Source organism: Tasmannia lanceolata, unplaced genomic scaffold (genome assembly GCF_043159265.1).
Source record: "Tasmannia lanceolata isolate RefF3 unplaced genomic scaffold, GAP_Taslan_0.1 ptg000002l, whole genome shotgun sequence".
Lineage (NCBI taxonomy): Eukaryota > Viridiplantae > Streptophyta > Magnoliopsida > Canellales > Winteraceae > Tasmannia > Tasmannia lanceolata.
This window is the reverse complement of record NW_027518679.1, coordinates 32,982,911-32,999,065: the sequence shown is the minus strand read 5'-3', so window position 1 is coordinate 32,999,065 and position 16,155 is coordinate 32,982,911. Positions and strand designations below refer to the sequence as shown.

At 39.0% G+C, this 16,155-nt stretch overlaps 1 protein-coding gene across 3 annotated transcripts in view; it reads left to right on the top strand.

Annotated features, from left to right (window-relative positions):
* The window catches only part of PFT1 (phytochrome and flowering time regulatory protein (PFT1)), an 85,313-nt gene that overhangs the window by 32,494 nt on the left and 36,664 nt on the right, over positions 1 to 16,155 (top strand). The window lies entirely within an intron of this gene.

Below are 16,155 nucleotides of genomic sequence, written 5' to 3'. Positions count from 1 at the left end.
GGTCGACCGGGACAATCCGATCGACCGCGGATTGATTTTCTGGAAATCCAGAAAACATCCAGGTTGGGCTTGGCGGACGACAGCAATGGGTCGGTTGACCGCAGATAGGTTTTTGAGCCGAGTTTCCAAGTGGACAGGTTGACCTCGCCAGACGACCGCCATGGGGCCGGTCGACTGCGACGGTAAGAAATTTGAAAATATAAAAGGGTGCCCGATAGGGGCGGGCGACCGTGACGGTCGGGCAAACTAGTCGTTGGAGCGTTTTCTGCTTCACCTTTTCAAGCCAGTTATTTACAGTTTTACTCCAAACGGTCATATTTTCAAATACACTATATATACATGATTAAAACCTATCTCTACAAGCTTTTAAACATTTGAGAAAGTCAAATCCCATTTCTTTGAGCTTAAACTTTCAAAATCAAAAGCAAAACCTCTTTGAGCATGCATTTCTATATTCTTTCAAGAGGCACTGCATAGGGCTTTACATTTGTATTTTCTTGGAGTAATTGTGAGCTATTAAAGTTGTAATCTGCCTCTTAAGAGGCATTTAGAGTTTTTATTTTTATTCTTGTTCTTCATGAGGGTCTTCTCTTCGGCCCGTTAAGAATTGTGAAGATGAGGGTCTTCTCTTCGGCCTGTTAACAAAGGTGAAGACGAGGGCTTTCACTTTGGCCAGTTAAGAATTGAGAAGACATGGCGAGGGTCTCCGATTCGGCCCGTTAACAAAGGTGAATCATGTAAGAGGGTGTGTCTCCTCTCAAGGCTTCGTGCAGAAAGGGTTTGTTGCCTTTGAAGATGGAGAGTCGGGTGTAAAACTTCATCATTTTTAGTGAAGTCCCAAGGAGGAAAACTTGGAAGAGTGGAGTAGGTCTTGTGGTAGACCGAACCACTATAAATCTTGTGCCTTGTGGATGCTCTCTCTCTCTTGCACGTGTGGTGATTTGTAAATTCTAACCCTAACTTGTATTTGTGCTTTTAATTGAACAAGGATTAGTAAATGCACTTGATTGAAATCTTTAAACCCTAATTGCATTATAATGCCTATGTGAACAAGGGTTAGTAAATGTGCATGACTAGAATGCCCGAACCGTAGCTATGATCAATATGCTTATTTGAACAAGGGTTAGCCTAATTAGTGCTTAATTAAATGGATTAATTTTTAATCTTCCCCTAATTAAGCCTAAAATTTCTAATTGAACAATTCACCTCCCCTCTTGGATTGTTACACCTGTATTTCATTTGGTATCAGAGCTAAGGCTCTTAAAGAGATTTTTAAATCTTAAAAATCTACAAGAGAAAAGATCTGTGACAATCCATATGGATTTTGAGAAAGGTCGATCATCTCTAATTCCTCCATTCTTTGATGGAACAAATTATGGAGCTTGGAAAGCACAAATGCAAGTCTATCTCAAATCCATAGATCATGACATTTTAGATGTCATTAAAGAGGGAATTTCTTTTTCAAGGAAATGCACTGAAGGTGATAGGAAATTATTTTCCTTGAACTCAAAGGCTATGATTTTATTGTGTTGTGGTTTAACTTTAAACATTTTTCACAATATTTCAAATTGCATCAATGCAAAAGATATTTGGTCCTCATTAGAAAACACTTCGAGAAAAATATGTGTCATTTTAAATAATAAAATTTCTAGTAAAAAAGAGTCTTTAGAAAAATCTTTTGCAAAAGAAGTTTCTTTCAAACATTTAAATTCCAATTTGGAGATTCAGATTGAAAATATAAAATTCGAGATAAATGAAAGTTTGAAAAGAAACGAAAAATTAAGTCAATTGAGCATATTTTTGATAAATAAAAATGTTGACTTATTTCAAAGATGCAATGCCTTTGAAAAAAACATTAAAAGCCTTTAAATCACAAACATTGAACTTGTTGAAAAATGTAAACATGTTTGTGAAAATGAAGAACAAATAAATGAAAAACTCTCTAATAAGAATCAAAGACTTCAAGAAGAAAAAGATAAACATACTTCTAAGTCTTGTGATTGTATTTGTTCCTTATTTACCAATCATTACTATTGTACTCATTGTAGTAGATCTGGACATCACAATTCTGAGTGTAGGCTTAGGATTGTGAAATCTAACAAGTTTGTTTGGATAAGAAAAGGTACACTCCCAAAAACAAACTTAGATGAAACCAAAGGGATTTGGGTTCCAAAAGAATCCCTCTAAACTAATTAGTGAATGAATTAGTTTAGGGGCTATGCTAAATTGTTTTATCATTCACATTCTTGCTAGATACTCTAATTTATTGAATACTCTTCATATCTAGTTTTCATGAGCTTAGATAATCATCATTATACATGTTCATAATTGAATGTATCTTTGCTCATTGTGCTTAAATGATCACATCTTTTTCTTTCTATAGTCTAAAAATAATTCATTGATATATTTTATCTTAAACTATATTTATGTGCTTTATTAAATATCATTTTTGAATAGCCTATCTAAGTGCAAATCACATCACTTGTGCACTTAGTATCCACAAAGTAAATCCACAATAGAAAATTCAATGTGAAAACCATATGTGTGACTTTATGAAAATCAACCACCCTTTTTGCCCTTGAGTTCAAATTGATCTTTCAAGTTCATTTCTTTCATTCTTGAACTCTATTTAGGACAATTTGGCATTTGCTAGATCTTGGTATATTCAACTTAGGTAGAATATCATTTCTAGCAAGATTGAGTGTTATGTCTAAGGAAATCCACTCAAATCCTTCTTAGACATCTCTTATGCCCTAGGTGAGTAAGTATGTTTATTACTATGCACCTAGTTTCCTTCAAACCCATTCTTATGTGCTTAATGATTATCATTAAATGCATAAGAAATCTTGATGGGTTAAATTGATGTATTCCAAAAAGCTTAAAATGAATATCCTCTCATGACTAAGATAAATCTATCTAGTCATAGTAGTTTATTTTGAAATATCTGTGTCCAAGGTGTTCATCACTTGACATTCTCTAGAAGTCCTTGGATTATTCTCTACAGTCCTGCATGAATATTTTTTTTTGTACAAAATTGAAAATAAGTCTAGATTCAATATGTGAAACTCAATTGAGTAAAATTGAAAATGTCATAGGAATCTAGTATCTCTATTGGGCTGCTTCTTATTGTTGTGGTTATCATATAACACATTGTGATGGGAACACTTGTATCCCACACATTTTGGTTTTCCATGGGCTTGTGCACTTTGTGCTTGTATGCCCTATCTTTATATGGTAGTTTGTGGATGTAGGCATAAATGTTTGGACCATGATTCTTGGGTCCAAACTTTGTAGACTATCCATGGAGGCTTAAAATACCATATCTTGCTCATGTCTACCTATAAGTGATATATTATCACTAACATGAGCCATGACTGTCTCTCTCAAACATAATCCTCTATAGTCTATTTTTCCTATATCTGAGTTCTATAGATTTGAGCTATATTGGCATATTTATATAATCTATAGGGTTTTCCTCCTGTAAGGTATTACCTACATGGTAAAGATGGTAAACTTAAATTTAAAAATCACTCAGTTGGTACTCTTAGTCCTCTTACCTAGTATGATGGAGAGTGTACACTACCCTTTAATTAAAACACTAATTTCTTTGGCTTTTAGACAACATCTTAACCATGATAAGCCATATGTGCTTTGTATGTTATACTTATATATTATTTGCACATATTTAGGGGGAGCATGGTTTGCTAGGTTCTCGTCATCTCTTTTGGTATCATATGACTACCTATAGCAAATCATGCATTAATGGCCCAAGGGTGGTTTGAAAATCATTCACCTTTAAATCCCTTGGTGTCCCTTTGGTTGGACAGCCTTTTGGATTCATACACTGCATGAGTCACTTTCAAAGGGAGAGCTATACATGCTCAATGTCTGTCCATCCATCTTATCACATGATGTTTGATGTGCATCACATATGATAAGTACACTCATGTGGAGGCACATTGCTCCATATGTGTTGTAGCTGAGTCTTGTCATATTCTTTAAATTTGTGATCATCCCTCATTTTTTGACAAGATCCATTGGCATAAGTGTGAGTGACATATCCTTTTAGGCCTTATACTTATTTTGGATAGTCTTATATGTTTCTATCTATGCCAATGATAAGTATCTTGTTCTAGAGTTTGAAAATCTTTAGAACTCCTCTTCATAGGATGGTGCTTGAGATGATCATCCCATTGCCTATGAAGTAGTCTCTTATCATGTATTCTTGAATGAAAATATGTTATCATGATAAGATCCAATGGTTATGCTTTTTACATCCATATCTAAGCCATTGTATATTGTCAAGCCTTGCATTATAAGAATTATCAAAGGCCAATGACAATGTCCTGGAAGAGGGATGATTTAAAAATATTTTTGAGTTTGTCATGTCCCATCATCTCGTCCAAGATTCTAGCTTCGGAGGACTCCACTCAAATCATATGTCCTTCGCAGCTTGTCTATAGTACTTGTCTCTTTCCATCATGCAAGATGGTAGATGTACTCAATTTTTCTCTGTCCAACTCTACATTCTTCCATAGTGAAGGATGAACAAAGACTAAGGAAATTGAAGATTCATGTCTAAAGGACGGCATGTGCACTTCATGCTCATCCTCTCAAGGATGACCTTTGATGAAGGAGAAGATTTAAAACAAGTATCCTATCTCTCATTTCGGGAAGAACTTTTAAAGATGCTACCCTTACATGGAAGAAATGGCTTGCATTGATCTAAGCTCTTCTAAACATTCATCAGTAGAAGAGCTCCGGATAGAAGAATTCAAAGTTAAACTTTGCTTCTTTCGAGAGATTTTCAAATACCACTTTTATCATTTCAAGATGTATTAAATGAAATGTGGTATTAATCTTCCATGTTGTTCATGTATATTGAGCTTTATGGTTTATATCTATATATAGATGTTCTTTTGGTTGCCATGGATGTGTTCCAGTACTTCATTGGTTATATTCTCTTGTCCATGTGTTTATTAGATTGTATTCATTTCATTTGGTATCCTAAAAGTCTAATAACCATCCATTCTTAGTCAAACTGAAATCTTCATTTGAATGGAGCAACTCAAAATTTTGAATGGTTAAGGTGATTTCAAATCAATGGCCTATGTGCTTAATATTCAAATGTATATTTGGATGCACATAGTCAGGGGGAGCTTACATTTTTACATACGTAAATCTCTAAGGGCAAGCAACAAGTGATCTCCAAAAGTTATATCACAGTTCAGAGTATATCCATGCTCTAGAAGATACTTGTCTGCTTACTGTCAAGAGATCCCCTACATAATGCAACTTATGACCTTGAAAGGTTAGGTCATAGATCTGAGCATATTCTTGCTCAAGTAGACACTTATCTGCTTCAAAAGTTGCAAATGTATCCCATGGCCCAAAAGCCCCTGATTTTTAAAGTTAAAATTGGAATTTCACACAGGGCTGGTCAACTGGGCTTTGCCGGGCAACCGCGAGATAGAACCTGTAAGTCTAGGACATCTCGAAATTTATTGCTCCGGTCGACCGAGACAATCCGATCAACCGCGGATTGATTTTCTGGAAATCCAGAAAACATCCAGGCTGGGCTTGGAGGACGACCGCAATGGGTCGGTCGACCGCAGATAGGTTTTTGAGCCGAGTTTTCAAGCGGACAGGTTGACCTCGTCAGACGACCTCTATGGGGCCGGTCGACTGCGACGGTAAGAAATTTGAAAATATAAAAAGGCGCCCGATAAGGGCGGGCGACCGCGACGGTCGGGCAAACTAGCTGTTGGGGCGTTTTCTGCTTCACTTTTTCAAGCCAGTTATTTACAGTTTTACCCCAAACGGTCATATTTTTAAATACACTATATATACATGATTAAAACCTATCTCTACAAGCTTTTGAACATTTGAGAAAGATCAAATCCCATTTCTTTGAGCTTAAACTTTCAAAATTAAAAGCAAACCCTCTTTGAGCATGCATTTCTATATTCTTTCAAGAGGCACTCCATAGGGCTTTACATTTGTATTTTCTTGGAGTGATTGTGAGCTATTAAAGTTGTAATCCGCCTCTTAAGAGGCATTGAGAGTTTTTATTTTTATTATTGTTCTTCATGAGGGTCTTTTCTTCGGCCCGTTAAGAATTGTGAAGATGAGGGTCTTCTCTTCGGCCTGTTAACAAAGGTGAAGACGAGGGCTTTCACTTCGACCCGTTAAGAATTGAAAAGACATGACGAGGGTCTCCGATTCGGCCTGTTAACAAAGGTGAATCATGTAAGAGGGTGTGTCCCCTCTCAAGGCTTCGTGCAGAAAGGGTTTGTTCCCTTTGGAGATGGAGGAGTCGGGTATACGACTTCATCATTTTTATTGAAGTCCCAAGGAGGAAAACTTGGAAGAGTGGAGTAGGTCTTGTGATAGATCGAACCACTATAAATCTTGTGCCTTGTGGATGCTTTCTCTCTCTCCCTCTCTCTTGCACGTGTGGTGATTGATAAATTCTAACCCTAACTTGTATTTGTGCTTTTAATTGAATAAGGGTTAGTAAATGCACTTGATTGAAATGTTTAAACCCTAATTGCATTATAATGTCTATTTGAACAAGGGTTAGTAAATGTGCATGATTAGAATGTCTAAACCCTAGCTATGATCGATATGCTTATTTGAACAAGGGTTAGACTAATTAGTGCTTAATTAAATGGATTAATTTTTAATCTTCCCCTAATTAATCCTAAAATTTCTAATTGACCAATTCACCCCCCCTCTTGGATTGTCACACCTGTATTTCAGTAGCTGAAAACAGGGAAAATGGGGTTCTTCTACAAAGAGGCACAACGCCTCGGCTTAGTAGCACGATCATCGTTCAAGGGAAGTACTATCGGTTCGCTAAGACCCCATCCAAGGAATCACAATATAGCCCCGGAAAGTGAGGATGTGACGGTGGCCCTCTTACGAAAATACCATGAAGGAGTTAGAAGAAGTTTTGGGACATGGGAGGAGAGGAGCAGGAGGAATATCTCTTCTCAACAGTCAGATTGGAAATGCCCAGGCTGTGGGTATAAGAATTTTGGGAGTCATAATCTATGCCGGAAGTGCGCTGTGCAACAAAAGGAAGGAGCAACAGGTAAGACTCCCAAAGAAGGTAAAGGATGAAATGCCCTAGAAAAATGAAACAAGCAGTGGTCCACCTGAGATTAGTACCGCTGGGGCAGGTTGAGGAGCGTAAATCGGCTCTTGAAAGATGTTTAGTGGGTTGCATGAGAAACAACTCATGGATCCTGGAAGAGGTATGGTCATGGGCAAAGAGATTTTGGGGTCTACCCCAGTTAGCAGAACCGTTTCACATTAGCCCATCATTGATCCTTTTCAATTTCGAATCGGAGCTTCAAGCAAAAGGGATTCTTTGTAGAGGAAATGACGCTTTTGGTGGATATCTTACTTCGTTGCAGACTTGGAATCCATTGCTCAACACTGAAACAAAAGCCATATGGATAAGATTTTATGACATACCGCTACATACATGGAATTTTTAAACAATAAAGGCTTTGGGGAAGTACTTTGGGCAGGTGATTGAGGTCCAGCTCACGGGGAATCAAGACCATTGCATGGCTTTCGCCTCAACAAAAGTTCTCACTTCAGACTGGAAATACCAGATTCCATTTATTAGCCTTGAGGTAGAAACAAAGAACTACTTGATAAGAATTAAGGTGGTAGATGTGGTGATAGATATTAATGAAAAGCAGCACGTTGGAGAAGCGATTAAAGCAGGGGAAATCAACGTGCTTCAAGAGGAGGCTAACAAATGGAAGTCTGGCATGCCGTTGCCGAAGGAAAAGTTAATCCGAGGTAGTAAAGGAAAAGAATTTCTTGACGAAGGAAAAGAAAGAGAAAAAGAGCTGTTGAAAGATCCAACTCTCGAATTTGAATTGAAGAGATTACCTCTAAACGAATCACAGGTGTCAGTGATTAGAATGACGAGCCGTTGAAAGATCCATTCCGCTTTAACACCCAAACTTCTAGTATCAATCCTGTTAATAGTTTCCATTTTTGTTTCTTGAAGACAGATGAGATCCGGTTTCCACTTTTTCACGAAGTCCTTAGATGAGATCCGGCTTCCACTTTTTCACGAAGTCCTTAACTTGAATTCTCTTGTCCTGATGATTCAGGCCATTAACATTCCAAGAGATTAGCTTCATAATTAAACATATTTTGCAGGAATCCTCCCCTTTCTACCACTAGATTTCCTTGCGTTCTTCTCCACTGACTCTCCAATAACAGGAACTTCACCACCATAATTAATGCCCGATTTCAGTTTCTGCAATTCTCGCTCCTTTTTCGAAGACTCATCGACCACCTTTGCTAGACCCTGCACTTCAGAATCCCTTAACTCGGCAGACTTAATTTCAGCTACATAATCTTCCTCCGGCCCCGTATAAACCAACCCTAACTCCTTGCTTACACCCAGCGTTAGATTTGCAAAGAAATCGATGTCACACTGATATGAGCCCTACCTCCGGCCATTTTCGACATATCGATCCTCATCCTCCGAGATTGGGTTCTGTCCATCCACACAAGAATAAGAAAATCCGCAGTCCTTTTCTGAAGTAGCAGGACCATTGGTTATAACCCTCCGAACACAAATCTGCTTCTTAGCAAAACTTCGGAGAGAACTATTCCGAGGTCGATGCCCATCCAACCCCTTTATCACCTCTCCAGAATCAAACCTAAATCGATTCAACCCTCCAAAATAATCAATTAAATCTATACAAAAACCAAAACTTCCCAAGCAGATTTTGGCCAGATTAGCAAAAGCGTAATCCGCTTTAGGGTATCCATCAACCACCTCCAAACAGAAAGAATCACATACTCTGTAGGAAAGCCCAATCGAATTAGAACGATAAAAGATGCGAAGGAACGTCTGATTATCATGCATACTACCGCGGCCACACGGACCAATAACCACAACTCTTTCCTTAGGGGCAAACCTAATGTCATCATTAATCATCACTTCTTTGGCTTCATCATTCCACTCCTCTGCATTATCGAAGTCTAAATGGGCAGCCACTTCCGACAAAATCAATCTGTAGGGATGATTCTTCGTGCTGCAATCTCTAGACAGAGAGCCAACATATCGGCTCTCCTCCAAAGGTGAGATCAAGGAGAAAGAAGGACTTACCATAACTCCAACATCCCTTTCCCTTAGGATACAACTAGAATCCGATTATGGAGATAAGAGATTATCAATCGAGAAATAAGAAGGGGAAGTTAAGGTCCACACGATTAAATGCCCACCAAAAACCTCACTTATGGATCGAGGCCCAAGTCCAGCTACACTATCAATGTGGGCCAGGGCCCTATGCCCATTACCTATCATAGGAGACCTGGGAGTCAAGGCTCCAGAATAGCTGTTTTCCTCGATACTATAGTTCCTTGGGGAAAGCGCTGCCAAAATATCGCTGTAGCAATTAATAGATTCAGTGGGGTCCACAACTTCTGATGCTGTATTATTAACACCAGACAAGCTGCTCCATCTGTACTCCACAGGCGAAACCTCATTTGGAAATTCAAAAATTTCGCCAACTGGATTAGATCTATCATGCGCCACATGCAGCTCGCTTAAGCAGGGCACTCTATCGTGCGCCTCCTCCCTTGCCTCTACCATACCCGGAATAGGAAAAACCTCTCCCTCCTCCGCCCCTACTTGGAATAAATTACCAGGCCAAAACTGGGCAGGAGGCCGATGAACATCGGGTGAGGAAATAGCCTCCTCCAAATCTCCTCTCTCACAGCTACCCATATTCTCCTTCACCATCAAAATACCAGGTTCCTCTTGCAAAAGATCCTCAAAAGGAGGCAGGCTCCTAGATCCAAGCTCGCTACCGGATTCGTTTGATGCCTCAGAGTCACAATCCGAACTGAGTTCTCCCTCTTCCACTACCTTTTGAACATGCACTCATCTAACAGTCCCATCCATTGAAACCAGGATGGATAACTCCTTACCCACTACCCCTTCAGAAGATATCTGAAACCTAGCTTTGGAGTACCCACCACCAGCTAGGCAGGATGAATCAAGCTTTACAACTCTCCCAATTTTTTCCCCAATTCTCCTAAAGTTTTCTTCGCTCCACGCCTCAGGCGGAACTCCTTCAACACTCCACCAGTTACAATTCCCCTCTTTTGGAAATTTCTTATTCCACAGAAGAAGTTCTAAGAATGGAGAATTCATAGCACCTTTCCATGAAGCCATAAGGTGTGATCGGTCGAAACCTAGTGCAGGCGTAATCAGCACCTCAAGCTTGCCAATTCTATAAACCACCACCTCACAAATAGAACTATTTTTACGAATAAGCCAACACTCCATAGCCTTCAGATCACTGGACCAACCCGGTTTAATCCTCCCCCAGATACTGAGATCCGCGTTGCTTATAGATTGCAGAGGAACCACCTCCAAATTGAACAACGCTCCATCAGAGACAGCCGGGCTAATCTTCCCAGATAACACACCCACCTGATTTTCCACCACACTATTAGAAGCAACTATACCATCTCTTGCCTGGTAAGGGAAATTGAAGTCTAGGTTAGACCAAGGTTTGTTACAACCCCAGCAAACCGCTCTTTTCTTGAAGTTCTTAAACCCACACCGACAACATCTCCAGTCACCCAAACCCCTCTCCATACGCCTCCGCATCACCCTATCAATTCTCCTAGCCCTCTTACCTCTTGAGATAAACCACGCAGAATCAGTCTCCAAATTCCTAGCATTAGGAACTTCTTCAGGGAACCCAACAGGATTGCCACGATAACCACCTAAAGGAACCAGATTAGCTCCAGAAGCAAAACCCAAATCACCACCAAGAACTGAGTTTTCATCCAAGATTCTTCTACCCGAGACCCCACCACCACCAAGAGGAACCAGATTAGCGCCCGTAACCACCCGTGGAGGCGCCATATCTTGTATTCCTTACTTCTTTATTCTCCTTCATTCCACCAAACTCTCCTTCATTCCACCAAACTCCAAAGTCTTGTATTCTAGTTTTTAACTTCCTTCCTCCATGAGGAGTAGTTGTATTTCTTTGTCTTTTCTTTTCTTGTACCGACGATCTACCTCCTTGTTTTTTCTATTAATATAATCATTTATCATTACCATTAAAAAAAAAAATCCCTCCCCGCCACACCAACACCAACACACACGCATTCTTGCTCCATGATTTTCATAATTGTCAACTAGAGATACTTTGCTACGCCCATCAAAATTTAATCTTATCCAGTCACATGTGGGGGCAGTTCGAATGTCAAGAGCAGGTTTACCGGAAACTCCCCCTGAAAGTGGGAAGTGCTTTATTGAAGCGGGAAACTCGGCGCTTCCCCAAAACTGGGGAAGCACGTTTCTGATTCATGGGAAATGCTCTTCCCAAAATTTGGAAGCAAGTTTCCCATTATTGGGAAGTGAGTTTCCCAATTTTTGGAATCGAGTTTCCCAAATTTTTATTTTCTTTTTTTGTTTGTTTGGAATATTTTTTCTTCACTCTTCTATTTTTTTTCTTTTTTGCTTATTTTTTTGCAATTCTTTTTTATATAAAATTTTCCATTAAGTCGATAATAATTCATTTGTTTTCTTTTTGAAGTAATGTTAACGCTTCCTGCTTCCTCCCTTCCGAAAAGCCCTCGCCTCCCGCTTTTGCTTCCCGCCCTGGCAACTATGGTCAAGAGCCCTCGTGGGGGCATGCAATTCTCTTAGATAGAGGCCTAGTATTGCTAGAAGAGAAATATTATAAAAAATACAAACTTTGGAAGCACACTTAGAAACTTCAACAATTGTTCTATTAATAATATAACCTAGACCTCGCTTCTGAAAAGCCCTCGCTTCCCGCTTTAGCTTTCCGCCCTGGCAACTATGGTCAAAAGCCCTCGTGGGGCATGCAGTTCTCTTTGATAGAGGCCTAGTATTTCTAGAAGAGAAATATTATAAAAAATACCAACTTTGGAAGCACACTTAGAAACTTCTACAATTATTCTATTAATAACATAACCCAGATTGCGCCTTTTGGTATAAAAACTTGACCATTTCTTTTTTCCTTGATTATGAAAAGAATAGAATTTTTCCCGAACACTTTAACCTTTTGTTGCCAATTTCTAATAGGGAAGATACTCCACCATGACCAAAAATCGTTAATACGATTATTTTTTGTTATTATTGATGATAGATCAATTAACCTAAAAGTATGGCCCCAAATATTGGTAGATCAAGAGTAAAGAATTGAAATTTGTGTAGGAGAGTCCCCGTAAACACCACAAAATATACAATCCAACTTGTCATAGTCATTTCTTGCGTAATATGCTTCCAGGTAGAATCCTGCCTCGCATTGCACAACATAAAAATGTGATGGGTTTAAGAGAAGCAATAAGGCTCAAAATTTCGAGGAAACTCATATCCAGGATTGAGGGCCTGAAAGGGTATAATAAGCATGGTTTTAATTTTTAATTTTCCACTGAAACTGACCCGAAGCATTCAAAATGATAAGTTTATTAGTGGTATACTATATATCCGTATGTGTTATATAATTATATTAGTATAAATTACATGTCAGTTATGGTTTATGCATTATCTGTACATATTTATATAAATTACATGTGAAATACTGAATTATCAGACACACGTCAACAACGCATGTCACTAGGTATTCGATATTGTTAAAACATTATAGATGGTTGTCTTGCTTATGTGATGGCTTCTAAGTGTGTATTAGCCCTTATCTCTTGAAAACTGCATAAAACACCCTCTAGCCACTGATTGAGCTACCTGATGGGGTCCATTCCTTCAGTGAAACATTAACTAAGCTTGTGGTTCACACCTTTGGTAGTGGGTGTCCTGGACATGACCCTTTTTGCCCTCATTGTTTTTGTGAGGATGGTCTTCCACTAGTTTTTCTCTCTTAGTGTTGTTGTAGGATAGGTGGCCCCACATAACTTTGAATCCATAGTTCTTCTCTTGGCTGCTTTCTTGTTATGGATGGTCTCTTGTCATTCTACTTTGATGCTAGGGAGCCAAGAAAGATCTCCATGTATCCATGGATGTGACTACCTATCAGATTTATAGTTTGAATATATATATATATATATATATATATATATATATATATATATATATATATATATATAGAGAGAGAGAGAGAGAGAGAGAGAGAGAGAGAGAGAGAGAGAGGAAATGGTTTGTGTGCAGCTGCACAGATAAGCTATCTGTGCATGGCTGCACAAACCATAGTGGGAGCCACATTTTTGGGGGAATCCAAAGCATTCATTTGGAAGGCCCTTCCATTGATAGGGTGTGTACCAGAAATCAGCCCTATAGGATCATCCTAACCCAATCAAAGTTGGAGGGGAAAATGGACAGACACTGTTTCTGCCCATTTTTCCCTCCACAAATGGCAGGGTTAGGATGATCCTAAAGGGCTGATTTTTGGTACACACCCTATCCATGGAAGGGCCTTCCAAATGAATGCTTTGGATCCCCCAAAAAATGTGCCCCCCACTATGGTTTGTGCAGCCATGCACAGATAGCTTATCTGTCCAGCTGCACATACTTCATTTCCTCTCTCTCTCCCTCTCTCTCTCTCTCTATATATATATATATATATATATATATATATATATATATGAGGGAAGGATTCCTGCTAACGTTAGCAGGTAAGCTTACCTGCTAACGTTAGCGTAAAACAAGGTGGGCCTACATTGTTGGGGGGATCCAAAGCATTCATGTAGAAGGCTCTTTCATGGATAGGGTGTCCACAAAAAATCAGCTCCATTGGATCATCTTAAGGTGTCCATTTGTGGGGTGAAAAAATGGGCAGATTAGTGGACAAACAGTATTTGTCCATTTTCACCCCCACAAATGGACATCCTATGATGATCCAATGAAGCTGATTTTTGGTACACACCCAGTATTGCATGGATTCGGATTCGCGTGTCGGGATCCGACACGGATTCAAGCTGTCGGATTCGGCAAACCCCCAAAAGTAGGATTCGGATTCGGTAATTTTTAAATAAAATAAAATTTTCAAAATTTAAAATCTAAATATATATATATATATATATATATATATATATATATATATATATATTCATGAAAAAATTGAAGATAGAGGGTTGAGGCGAGTTTTGTATTAAGAGAGTTGAAAGAGGAAGGGGGTCGAGGTGCTAGGGTTTTTATTAAAAGAGTACGGGTTGTGCTTTCATATTTAAAAAAGTTAAGAAGAACATATGTTTAAAGGGAAAATATACATGATTCACATTTCAAAAGAGACAAGATGAATCGGATTCGCCCGATTAGTGCGGGACACCGCTACGACAAGAATCCGGGTGTGTCCCACGTGAATCCATATCCAATTCGGATGCGAAGACGTGTCGACACGGATTCGGCATAGGGGGGCAAAGAATCCATGCAACATAGTACACACCCCATCCATGATGGGGCATTTCAAATGAATGCTTAGGATCAGCCCAACAGTGTGGCCCACCCATGTTTTACGCTAACGTTAGCAGCTAAACTAGCTGCTAACGTTAGCAGGAACCCTTTCCTCATATTAGTTTGAAAATTTGAATATATATATATATATATATATATATATATATATATATATATTATGGTAGCTTCAGTTCTTTTTGTTGGCTTCAAATTCCTCTCCGTTGACCTTCCGCTGCCAATGAGTTATTTTCTATGTAACCTTCATTAAGGGCATTGTTATGACCTGTTGGTCACGGTTTCAAGTCACGGAAACAGCCTCTCTGCAAAGCAGGGGTAAGGCTGCATACATCTAGCCCTCCCCAGACCCCGCAATGGCGGGAGCCTTGTGCACTGGGCCCCCCCTTTTTTTGAGGGCATTATTATAATATCTCAATAAGTTCAAGAATATTTACCATTTTGAAGATTGGAAATGGTATTTTTTGTCTCTCCATCATGTTCAATATGTTCAATAGAATGTTCAGTAAGTTATCCATTCCTTCATTACAATAGAAAGTTCTTCTATTTGTAGATAAGTTCAGTAAGTTATTCAGTTTTCATTACATTAGAAAGTTCTTCTATTTATAGATATATATTAAGGAGAAATTTTATGTTCGGGTTCATATCCATTCCGAAATCTACGTTTGAATCAAGCCCCAAATGCTGAAATGTGATTCATGGAACCCAAAAACATTATTCTGCTGCCATGTAGCCGTTATTTTTGTTTTACATTTGTTCGTTATTCTTTCCTTTTATTTATTTGTTATATGGTTTGCATTTCAATACTGGACATAAGCTGTTTTTTTCCCATACATTAATATTTCATGAGAAAAGTGTTTCTCCTCGGTCGAGTAGGCACACTATCTGCTCAGTCAGCCAAAAATACAGTGGGGACCCACATTGTTTGGGTGATGTGAACCATTCATTTGATGGGCCTGACAAAGATAGGGTGTGCCCAAAAACCAGCTCAATAGGATCATCCCATCCCTTTGATTTGTGGATGTTAAAATGGACGGGTATAAACCTCCACAAATCTGTCCATTTTTAACCTCCACAAATTAAAGGGTTACGATGATCCTATGGAGTTGATTTTTTGGGCACACCCTATCTATGCAAGGGCCTATCAAATGAATGCTTTGGATCATCAAACAATGTGGGTCCAATGTGTTTTTTGGCCAACTGAGCAGATAATGTTATCTGTTCGACTGAGCAGAAACATTATTCCCTATATATATATATATATATATATATATATATATATATATATATATATATATATATATATATATATATATAAAGGGTTTCTGCCCTCGAGCACAAATAAGCTTATCTGTGCTCGAGTGCAGAAACAGGGGTGGGCCCACACTGTTGAGGGGATCCAAAGCATTCATTTGATGGGCCCTTTCATGGATAGGGTGTCCACCAAAAATCAGCTCAATTGGATCATCTTAGGGTGTCCATTTGTGGGGTGAAAAAATGGGCAGATTAGTGGACAAACACTATCTGTCCATTTTCAGTCCCGCAAATGGACACCCTAGGATGATCCAATGAAGCTGATTTTTGGTACACAGCCCATCCATGATGGGGACTTGCAAATGAATGCTTAGGATCACCCCAACAATCTGGCCCCACGCTTGTTTCCTGCACTCAAGCGCAGATAAACTATCTGCGCTTGAGTGCAAGAA